Genomic DNA, 12,361 nt, shown 5'->3' on the forward strand with positions numbered 1-12,361 from the left:
CAGTGCAACCATGCTTTGTCGCGCGGTTTCCACTGGAGCACATGGTCCCGGCCCAGCTTGAGCCTTTCATTCGCCTTCTGGCGGAGGTCTGAATTTTGGATGGCCGCCTCCCGCGCCTCTGTCAATTTAGAGATGTTGAACTTGACATGCACGGCCAATTTGGATTTAGCATGCGGCGCGGAGACCCGTAGCTGAGTCGCGACAGGCGGTTCAGCCACACGACCGTACATTAAGAAGAAGGGCAAAAATCCGGTCGCCGCATGAGGAGCCATCCTGTAGGCTGCCAAAACCCCCGGGATATGAAGGTCCCAGTCGGTCTGGAATTCAGACACCTGGTGAGACAGCATGGACGTGATAGTCCGATGCAGACGCTCCACCATCCCGTCAGTTTGCGGGTGATATGGGGAGGAACGAAATTTTTTCGTACCCAGCAGCTCGCACACCTCGTGGAGAAGTTTACCAGAGAAATATTTGCCTTGGTCGGTCAGCAGCCGCTCCGGAGTACCCTTGTCGAGGACGTAGCCCTGGACAAAGGCCTCCGCGATGGCTGCTGCCGACTGGTTGGCGAGGGGCCAGGCCATAGGCCATCGCGTAAAATATTCCATACCAACCAATAGGTATTTATGTCCCCTAGGTGTAGCGGGGAATGGACCCAAAATATCAAGCGCGACGAGTTCGTTAACCCGGGTAACCTTAATAGACTGCAGCGGTGGGTTGGACCCCCTTGCTGGTGGCTTCCGTTGCGCGCACTGAGTACAGGACCCTAAGAGATCATCTACGTCCCTTGCCATGCCCGGCCAAGAAAAATCCAGCTGGAGCATGGCAAGGGTTTTTTGAGTCCCCAGGTGCAGGAGTCGCTCGTGAGCAGCCCACACCACCCTACCCCTCAGTGTGGAAGGCACCACCAGCCGGTGGCGGCAGGATCTCCCATCCCAATGCATCAGGAGACCCTGGAACAACCCCCATGAGTCGACATTCGCCGTGCCCCGAACAGATCCCCCGATGCGACGGCGCAACGCGATGAGGGAGGTGTCCTCCATTTGGAGGCGCCCCCACTCCGCAACAGACAATCCCAGCAAGGAATCCCTCCCTTCTTGCTCAATAGGACCCACAATTGAAGGCGCATCAGCGGTGGCCGCAAGGACCGAATTAGAGATTTCATTCGGAGGTCTGCAACGCCCCGAACCCAGGAGGCAAGCGCAATCGGAAGTGGGCGGCAAACGCGACAGAGCGTCTGCGTTCGTGTGGCGAACGCCCTTACGATATGTAGTCTCGAAATCGAAATCTTGGAGAATCTCCAACCATCGGGACAATTGTCCCGATGGCTGTTGAACCCGCAAGGCGTACTGTAACGCCACATGATCTGTGCGGACGGTAAAATGGCGTCCGTACAGATATGGGCGATATTGCTGAATGAAGTAAACGATTGCCAATAGTTCCCGACGGGTGACACAGTACCTTTGCTCTGCCGGAGACAAAACTCGACTGCCATATTCCACAACATGCTCTACGCCCCCAACAACCTGGGAAAGCACGCCACCAATGCCCGTGTTGCTTGCGTCCGTATCGAGCAAGAAGGGTTTCGAAAAGTCGGGATAACTTAATGGCGGGGACCCCACTAGGGCGTGCCGGAGGGAGCGAAAAGCAGCCTCCTCCTGGCCCCAATGAAACTTGACCCCCTTTGATGTCAAGGCATGTAAGGGCTTTGCGATCATCGCAAAATCTGTGACAAACCGCCAGTAATACGACGCGAATCCAATGAAACTCCTGACCTCCCCCACCGAGGTGGGAGTCGGCCAGGAGCTGACACATTGAGTTTTGGCGGGATCTGTGGAAATACCTGACCGTCCGACAATGTGGCCCAAATACCGCACCGATTCGCGGAGCAAATGACATTTTTGCGGCTTGAATTTCAAATTAGCAGCACGCATCTTGAGAAAAACAGCTCGCAACCTCTGGAGGTGTTCGTCGAATGTTTTACTAAAGACGATGATATCGTCTAGGTAAATCAGACAAGTATCCCATTGCAAGCCAGCAAGAACCAATTCCATTAAGCGCTGGAAAGTTGCCGGCGCTGAGTGGAGCCCCATCGGCAAATGGTTAAATTAGAATAGGCCGTGCGGCGTTCGGAAAGCCGTTTTTGGTTTATAATCATCATCTAGAGGGAGCTGCCAGAACCCTGACAGTAAATCCAACGTGGAGAAGAATCGCGCCCCTGCCAGGGCGTCAAGCGATTTATCCATCCGATGGAGCGGCTATGCATCGGCCACCGAGATCTTGTTTAGCCGACGAAAATCGACACAGAAGCGCAAAGAACCATCATGTTTTTTAACTAACACGATGGGTGCAACCCAAGAGCTGGTAGAAGGGGATATAATGTCCGCAGCTAGCATGTCATCTACAGCCGATTTGACATGATCCTTTTCGGCGGGACTCAACCGAAAAGGATTTTGGCGGATTGGCGCGCTGTCACCCATGTCAATATGGTGTCGCAGCAGTTTAGTACAGCCAATATCATATTTGTGTTGACTAAAAACATCGGAAAAATCGCGCAGAAGGGTTCGTAGTTTTTCACGCTGTGAGTCAGACAGGTCCGATGATCCCGCACAAAGCGCATCCAGCCACCCCTCATCACAGTCCAAATGCGGTTGCGACGGAGGAGCAGTGCTCACATGGCCAATGAGCGGTTCCTCACAAGGTACCGGCGTTGCGTACACAAGCACGGTCCCTTGAGAAACAACAGCCGTTCGCAACCCAACATTGAGGACCGCGATGAAGGGGTCCCCGTTCCCTTTAACAATGGTCTGGGCCGCTATCAATTCGGGTCCATTTACCCCGGCCCTACACGGTCCCAACAAAACACCCCGATCCGCAATCCCCTCAGCGAAGGGTCGACGCAACCGAAGAGGCACGAGCATCTGAGCTCCCGGTGGTACGCGTACCATTCGCGTAACGAGCACATGTACCGTCGCAAATGCCGTACGGACAGTAGTGGGGGAGAACAGGAACATCATACGTCGGCCCGAAGGGAGTTCGATGCAACCTTGGTCGATCAATATTCGAATTGGCATTTTGGCCAAAAAGTCCATCCCCAACAGGCACGGAACTGCCAGAGAGGAGGAGACCAACACCGGCCCTGACAATTTGATGTCCCCAATACAAATTTGCGCGCGTATCTGTCCAATAATGCCCAACGAGCCCGCGTTGGCAGCATAATACGGAACATCAACGGGGAGCAGAGGGCGGCTTTGAACGGGAAGAATGTTGTAAATTAAATCGGACACAATTGTCGCCGATGCTCCCGTATCAACCAAGACCCGTTCCTCCACCCCATCAATATGTCTCACAACGACCGACGACCCCGCCGATGCGGCAACAACGCGGTGGGCCAACTCAGACCACTGGCCCGGTTGGAACACCCTCCCCATCGTGGCACAGTTTGACGTAACGACAGCCGATTTCCGAAACCCGTTTGTTGCAGCGCGTGAGTGTGTCACAGGTGTGTGCGTAGGCCAAACATGTGGGTGCCACGACTTGCCGGAGTTCGCTGCAGAGCCTTGGGAAGAGGAGCGTCGTCCAGCTGAGGTGTTGCACCGCGTTGCCGAGGAGCCCGGCATCCAGAAGCCACATGGCCCCGGGGGCCACAGTTGTAGCACCGTGTGAGTACCCCAGTCGGCTTGGGCTGATCCTGGTGGCTCGGCCTGTCCCGAGCCGGTCAGTCCCCAGATCTCCACTCCGTCGGGCGACCCACAGCGCAGACTTCTTCCGGTAAGAGGGTGGTTGCAGCCACGGTATGCCTGGCTGCCGCCTTGCTAGCCTTACGACGTTGTGACAGCAAGTTAGCGTGGATGTGCCGTGCGGCCCACAGGGAACACATCTCCTTGTCGTCTTGCACCAAAACGATGATGTTCAAATCGTCCGCCAGCAGCAATATCTTCTCTGCCACCATAGCGTCCACCCCTTCCTCGTCCATCCGCGGGAAAGCCGTCTTTGCCAAGGCCAGGAGAGCCGTGCGGTACGCCAGGGGCGATTCCTTGGCGCCCCGCTGACGATCGCAAAATAGCTGTCTGCAGTCAGAGGGTGGTCCGTAGACTGCAGACAGGAGTCGAAGCGTCGCCTGCAGCGTGGCGGGCGAAGATCTCGGCGCCGTAGTGAGGGTGGCGAGAGCGTCGCTGTCCAGCATCGCTGGGAGCGCGCATAGCGCCTCGTCGTCCGTCCATCGCGACATTTCTTGGTGGGCGAGGAACCGTCTTTGGAACGCTCCCCAGTCGCTCTCTTCCGCCACAAACTCTTTGAGGACCGGCAACCGCTGCTGGAACGAGGACTCCGCAGCCGAAGATCGCCAACCGCCGTTCCCGCCATTCTGTACAGTATCGGCGGGAATGGCGGACGCCATCAGCGTCCGCACTGCTGGTGACGCGCTGTCCACTGATTGGCGTTTGCCGCCGTCGGCCGCTGTTGATGACGTGGCAGTTACTGGTCGGTGACCATCGGCCACATGACGTGCCCGGGCCCCGCCCTCAGCACCCACTGTACTGATGGCGGCAAATTCAACCTACAGCCCCGTTGAAATGGCGGGAACTGGCGCTGCGTGTCACCCGTCGTCGCCCCGTGCTGCTCCTCCAACCCCAGGCGAGTGATTTCCTCCAGCGTGGCAGCTGCCGCGTAGAGTAGCTCCGCCAGCCGGGAGTGAGCCACCCGCAGCCCGTCAGCCGACTGCCCCCACCCGTCCGGCTGCTGCGGTGGTGGTGGACTTGGCCCCGGTTGCACGGACTCGCCCTCGGCGAGGTCAGGCTCTGAGTCAGCCGAGGTGTCATCCTCCCCAGGTCCCCTGGTATGAGCCGTCCGTCTTGTATCCATCTTTAGAAGACCACTTCTGACGCCAGTTGTAGTGAGTTCAATGAGACGTAGACGACGTAGTCGAAGGCACACTTATAAATTATAACTTTATACTCAGCACATGCCAATGTATACAACACTTGAAGGGGTAGCGGCCCTGTCACCCGTCTAACAGGGAGACCCCACTAACACTAGCCCGGCTAACCTACTCCCAGGTCCTCCACTCGAGAGCTAGGTGAGGCTACCTGATCCAGCTCTGGCCAAGCTAGGATCACGGCACCCTTAGCCACCAAACCGGCTCTTACAAGAGCATCTGCTCTGGGCTCTCGGGGCCACGCCACTGGCTTGCCCTGGTCAGTCCTTAGAAGGACAGCGATCCAGGGGAGTCCCAGGGCCTATCTAGCCGATCTTCACTCTTCACTGGTTAAGCTGAATACTGAACCCCGAGCCCACCGGCTCACCGCCTTATATAGCAACACCCCTGAGGGGTGGGGCGGTGTGGGATCACAGCGCCGTTACAGCCCCCCAGGGCTAACCGATGCGGACGTGGATGTAGGCATCCTTCCGCGTGCGGGCGTAACCACCCCTTGTGTGTTTGTTCGCCCTCCCGCAACACCCCTACACATGAACCACGTGAGGATACCACGTCGGGGGGGGGGGGGGTTGGCAGTGGGGCAGATGGACATTTTAAATGGAGGCGATGACGGGGGAGGGGACATATAGCAAACCGAATGTGGGAGACCGAGGGGGGAGAAGGAAGAGTGGAAGGGGGGTGGTCAAAGAAGACCCCTAAGATCAAAACATGTGGCTGATGGGCGTATTATACTATCCTTACACCTAGATTTGAAGCTTTCGTGACTGCAAGTATTCATAGTCTAAGGTTTTTTCGGTAAAGTCACGTAGGTAAAAAAGTTACAATTAAAAATAGTAAAATAGAATAAAAGTCACGACGTTTCGGAGGCAACACAAGCTTCTGTCTTCAGGTGGAACCGTCACAGCACGCTTGCTGTATCAAGTAAATGAGAGATTCCAAGAGATACTACCCCGTATATATACTGGTTGAGGGGGGGGGGGGGGGGTGGGCCAGGACAGGCTCCCTTTTAATTATTATGGTAAGGTGCGGCTTGAGACTTTGCTAGTCTACATAACAAAGGACTGAGCCTTTATTATGGTAATGATAAGCCGCACTTACCATAATAATAAAGGCTATCACTGGTGACAAAGGGGAACCCATAGGGGTATCCTCATTCTGTTTGTAGAAGGTGCCATTCCAGGTAAAATAAGTGTTGGTGAGGCAATGCCTAACCAGCGCAGGTACATCCGAATTCAATCCATGTTGGACCAGGTCTTCAATTATTGTTAGGGTGGCAGGTACTGGGACTTTGGTAAACAGAGATACCACATCAAAACTAACAGAATGAGGATATCCCTATGGGCTCCCCCTTGTCACCAGTGATAGCCAATATGTTCATGGAAAAGTTTGAATCAGACGCCATCCAGACATCCACCCTTGCGTCCTTCCCTGTGGAAGAAGTATGTGGATGACACTTTCGTCATTTGGCCACATGGCCTCCCAGCATAGAACCACTTCTTGGACCACATCAATTCCAGACACCCATCCATCAGATTCACCATGCAAGTGGAGAAAGATGGCAAACTATCATTCTTAGATATTCTGTTTGAGAGGAGACCTGATGGATCCTTGGGACATTCTGTCTACAGGAAAGCCACCCACACAGATTCCTACTTGAAACCTGTTTCCCACCACCAACCATCTCAAAAGAATTCTCTCATCAAAACGCTATACCACAGAACTCATGGCATTTCTGACCAACACCACCTGGCCAGTGAATTAAGACATGTACATGGGGCCCTCAGGATGAACGGATACTCTGACCGCACCATCCGCCAAGCTGTTTATCCCACCATACAGAAACAGCCACTTGAAACTCCGATCAAAACTATCACGTTGCCATACATAGCAGGCGTGACCAAAAAGATCTCCAAAATTCTAAACAAACATAAGATCCAAGTCCGATTCAGTACAGTACATATAATCCGTGATCTAATTCCACCTGTGAAAGATGTCATTCTTAACTTACAATACCCTGGAGTCTACAAACTGAGTTGCAGCTGTGGTGATTGTTACATTGGAGAAACGAAACGTCATATCTTTGATCGTGTCTGCGAGCACAAGTCAGATCTGAAACATGGCAAAACTGATTCTTCCGCCGTTGCCGATCATTGCTACAACGCTGTGGGCTCTCATGAAATTGTCTTTTCCGAGACCAAGGTACTCTGCAAACCTCCTGGCTACCATCAAAGGTTTGTACACGAAGCCATCCAAATATACAAACACAGACATAATTTCAACCGTGATGATGGGTATAAACTGAGTAATCATTGGAAATATGTTATTAACCATGCAAAAAAGATTTAACTACACATATTTGGACCATCTTATTTGACAGGCACTATTCTTCAGTTACCGTACAGTTTCTTTTTTTTCACACACTGGTTTCCTGCTTTAAGTTTCACCACACATATTTGGCAAATCTAGAATTAATCCCATCAACATAGCAAAGGGCTGTTTCATCTACGTAACAAAGGTTCAGTCCCATTTACAGCAGCCGCACCTTTACAGCATCCGCACCTTAACAACTGTGGAATTTCCCAGTTCAACCAGTCTACACAACAAAGGCTCATTCCTAGCAGCGGCTTCAGCCGCACCAACCTCACAATAATAATACAAAACTCCGATCCAGGTGCCTGCCTTGGCTCCTCCCACCTTCAACCAGTATATATACAAGGACGGGTCTCTAGGAATTTATCTTACTTGATATAGCAATCGTGCTGTGACGGTTCCACCTGAAGACGGAAGCTTGTGTTGCCTCCGAAACGTCGTGATTTTTATTTTATTTTACTTTTTATTAATTTTAAACTTTTTTACCTACGTGACTTTACCGAAAAAACCTAAGAATATGAATACATATGAACCCCACAGACCCGCTCATCCTCGAGACACTGTCTGATGTCCCGCCCAATAATGAATTCGACACTCCACCACCATTTTCTGAGGTCGATCAGGCAGTCAAAAGCCTGAAAAACAATGAAAGTGCTGGACCCAACGGCCTCCAAGCTGAGATGCTGAAGCAAGGGGGATACCTCCTCCTTCACTGCTTGCAACTTCTCATCAAGTCCATCTCGCTGTCCAAAACCATCCCACAGGAATGGAAGGACGCGAATATTGTAGTTATCTACAAAAAGAAGGGTGACAAAGAGGCTTGCGGCAACACACAAAAACCAGACCCCTACAGTCCTTTGAACTGCAATATGCAGACGACTGTGCACTCATGGTTCATACCCCAGAATCCATGCAACACGCCCTCAACCGGGTCTCCTCCTAGCACTCTGTCGGCCTCCAAATTAATACTTAGAAGACAGAAATAATTGCCCAACTCTCATCCACATGCACTTCACTCCCTATCTTCAATATCGGTGGTATTCACCTTAAAATGGTTACCCCATTTCACCTATCTTGGTTCTGCCCTCTCCCCTACGTGCACCCTTAACGATAAAATTGACACTCACGCCAACAGAGCCTCCACTTCCTTTGGATGCCTCCAGGCCAGGGTCTTCAAAAACTGTAAGCTCAAGACCCACACCAAGGTGGGAGTTTGCAATGCCGTTTTTGATTCCACCCCGCTTCATGGCTCAGACAATTGGACCTCATACAGGTGGCAAATTAACATCCTGGAAGCCTTCCACATCAGATGCCTCCAGCGCATCCTAGGGATAACCTGAGAGGACAAAGTTCTACATATTGAGATCCTCACCAACACCACGTCGTCCTGCATTGAGGTGAGCATGGCCACATGAACACCTCCACTGGCTTGGCCATATGGTCCGCATGCCTGATCGCCTGCTCCCCCGTCGAGTTTTCTAACGCCAATTCAGCACAGCCAAACGCTGCACGAGAGGACAGAAAAAGTGCTTCGAGGACCACAGCAAGGACCTGCTGAAGCACTGTAACATCAATCCCTTCAGCCTGGAACCCCTGGCGCTGGACAGGTCCACCTGGTGGTCCACTTGTGCCAGAGGGGTTCAGCACCTGGAAGACGCCATCTCACAGTAGAGATGCGAGAGATGCACCCAAAGACACCCCCAGACACCAACGCACAGCTGGGATAACGCCATCCGAGACCCAACACACGTGTCCGATCTGCAGCAGAGTGTGCGGCTGTCGCATTGGCATCCACAGCCACATGAAGTGGCACTAACGCCAAAAGTTCTAGCCCACCAACAAGAGGAGCAATCGTCATCATCTTTTTTCGATAGACAGCCAAGAGAGAGGTCTAGTAACTATATTATTATTTTTCGATACTCTTTGGTTCTTTCGGTAAAGTCAAGTAGGTATAAAAATACAAATAAATAAATTAAATCACGACATTTCGATCGCTTACACAAGCAATCATCATCAGGTGTTAAAACCACAGCAAGAAAATGTTTTGCTGAAGTGGGAGAGAGATATCGTGGTAAGAGGTTAAAAAGGTAAGAGAGGGGGTAGGGGGAGGGGGTAGAGAGAGGGGAGCGTTGCGTGAACGCTAAGAGAGGGAGACGTGAAGCGAGGATGCGGGGAAGTGGGCAAAGCTGGGAGTGGGATGCTGAGAGTGCTCGTGATACACGGGAGGGGGGTGGGTGTATCTATGCCCTGTTTTCCGTTATTAATATTAAGAATAATTAAGAAAAAAAATGTTTTTTTTTATATCTATATATATTTTTTTTAATTCAATAATGAAAACAACCCACTCCTCCTCACAAGCACACCAGGGATCTATGAAACTTGGAGGGCCATTAAAACGGTAAGAATTCGGTCACAGAGAGGTCATAGACATCCAGATGGACAAAAGATCGATGGACTAACCTCCCAAGACATCTGGAGATGCACAGATAAGGTGCAGAGTAAACGGATAATAACGGTTGCAACTCGCGTTTTTCTTAACGTTTTCCTTACCGAAAAGTAGAAACTTAGCAAAAAGAATTAACCAACAAACAATAGGGGCTTTTTATTAGTAATTCCCTTATATTACTCGTATTCACCGCATACATATTATTTAGAATTATATGTTTTCTATCTACATGACCTTCCTAAAAACTAATAAGTACGAATTCCAGAAAGCTTAAGTGGAAACTTAGTTACACTTAACCTCAGGACATTAAAATATAACTCAGAATAAAACACCAATCTCTGGAGAAATAAACTTGGCAAAGCCCTCAAAATAATGATGTGACGGGGATCATTACGAATATTCATTAAACATAGACGAATAATAACCACGATACTAAGACCGAGGGAACTCATAAGAAATATCAAGAATAAATGTAACACACAGGACCACATAAGGTATTGCATGAATCTCCTCGACCACCTTTGTCTTCCAGCGGGGTCTGGCCTCGGGATGACCCACGCAGGGCAAGCAAGGAGGGAGCCAAAAGGTCACAAGGGGGGAGTTTGTGCCTGACATTCCGAGGACATCTGTTTTTCCTGTTTGTTTTTCTCTCGCAAGAGACGCGGAGAGAGGAGAGGGTGTTCACGTTTTTGAGTTAAACACACGCGCAGGGTGCTCCGACGATGGAGCACAGCCGTCTTTGTCTCCCCGCAGCACGGACAGCAAGATTTGCACACGCGAGCAAATAACATTTCCCATGGGGAGATCGGGCCACGATAAAATGCCGTGAACACGGTTACGGCATACCTTGGGTCGCTTACAATCAAATCACCATGATACAAAGCAGACAAATGAGTCATTTTAACTTCCAAACCAAAAACAACTTAAGCTGTGTGAGACAAGGACATAACGCCCAGAGCGAGGGAGGGGATCATTAAGCTCGCTTAACGCGTAGATTTCGCGACAAATTATTCATAATCAAAACGTGTATTGTGTGGCCTCGGTGCGAACGCGAATCGTCGGTCTGGTTAATGGATAAATCATGTGTGCCATCAATTCGCGAAGAAGCCCCACCCCTCCTTCCAGAATGATCACACAGCTGTGTCTTTAAAACTAATAAACACACACACGACACATACGGACGCACACGACACACGACACACACGGACGCAGATGTGTTCACCCCCACAGGAAGATATATGACACGGCCTTTGAACAACTCGGGTAAACTGAGTGGATTTTCCCGATATAAGCCGAAGAAAAATCCATTCAACTCAGATCTTCAGGGCTCCGGCCCCACCATCTCGTCTCCGGGCTACGGCCCCCACCAGAGATCTTCAGGGCTCCGGCCCCACCATCTCGTCTCCGGGCTACGGCCCCCACCAGAGATCTCCAGGGCTGCGGCCCCCACCTCTCACCAGCGCTCCGGACCCATCTCCTCTCGTCGCCGCCAACGAAGAAGCTCTTTCGTCGTCCAGAAGGACGATGTGCACGGGGTAGCGACGTGCTCGACAAGCTGAGGTCTGCACCACGTAAGAAGAATCGCTACCCTGAGTCGCCGAGCTGCGAGTGAAGCTGACGGAGATTCCAGCTATCACTCTCGAGCCAACAAAGACACCCAACGTCCACCCTGCAACGAACGAAGCATCGCTCATCGTCAGAGTGACGACCAGCAAACAACTTGCAGGAAGGGTGGAGATCGCCAAGCGTCGACTAAGCGAGCAAAGCAGAGAGCACGAAGCAGTGGAGAAAGCCTGATCGAACGGCTGTGAGGAAGAGGACAGCGCCATCGAATGCACCGTGTGTTTGATACCCACACCGACCAACACCCAGTGAGAACCACAAGACGTCCAGCAGCGACGACGGAATCATCGCGCAACACGACGGCGAGCTTCACGCAAACTCAATCGAGCAGTGGAGAGAGGAAGGCAGCACGGGCTCGCGGCGGCCACGCGCAAGCGAGAGGAACCTCTAAAGAGCTGGTTGTATTTCCCACACCCCACAAGCTAACGACACAACTCCCGGCTCTAAGATACATTTAATTAATTTTAAAAGGGGACAACACACACACAACACGCACACGAATACGACTTTCAAAAGTTATCTTTGTGTTTCAAAAAGGGTTGCCATTTCAAGGTGGTGCGTTCAATATCAACTGATCGTGCAAAGCAGTTGCTGCTGTCGAGTTACATGAATAAGAAATGTTTGAGTCATTTATTTTCGTTAATTACATAATCTTGCTCATGAATTTATTGACGCATGTTTGATTTGCATGCTAGAATGTCACATGTTTGTTTAGAATTAAAATTGCTTAACACCAACTGTTCGAGTGCTTCTTTCCAAGTCCATGCAAAACTGTCTTATTCCTAAGAACTGTATCCTGTGATGAGATATGAAACTGGAGACCTAACATAACATAACACACACTAAGATAATCAGTAAAGGTTTAATCAATGATAATCTTGTTATCCTGATTGATACAACTCTGGATAAACGAAACTAAGCTTAATTATCATAACTGCACACATTAACATAATCGCAAGCATTCGCATACATTACTACGATTATCTCCG

Source organism: Lampetra fluviatilis, chromosome 72, assembly GCF_964198595.1.
Source record: "Lampetra fluviatilis chromosome 72, kcLamFluv1.1, whole genome shotgun sequence".
NCBI classification, from domain to species: domain Eukaryota; kingdom Metazoa; phylum Chordata; class Hyperoartia; order Petromyzontiformes; family Petromyzontidae; genus Lampetra; species Lampetra fluviatilis.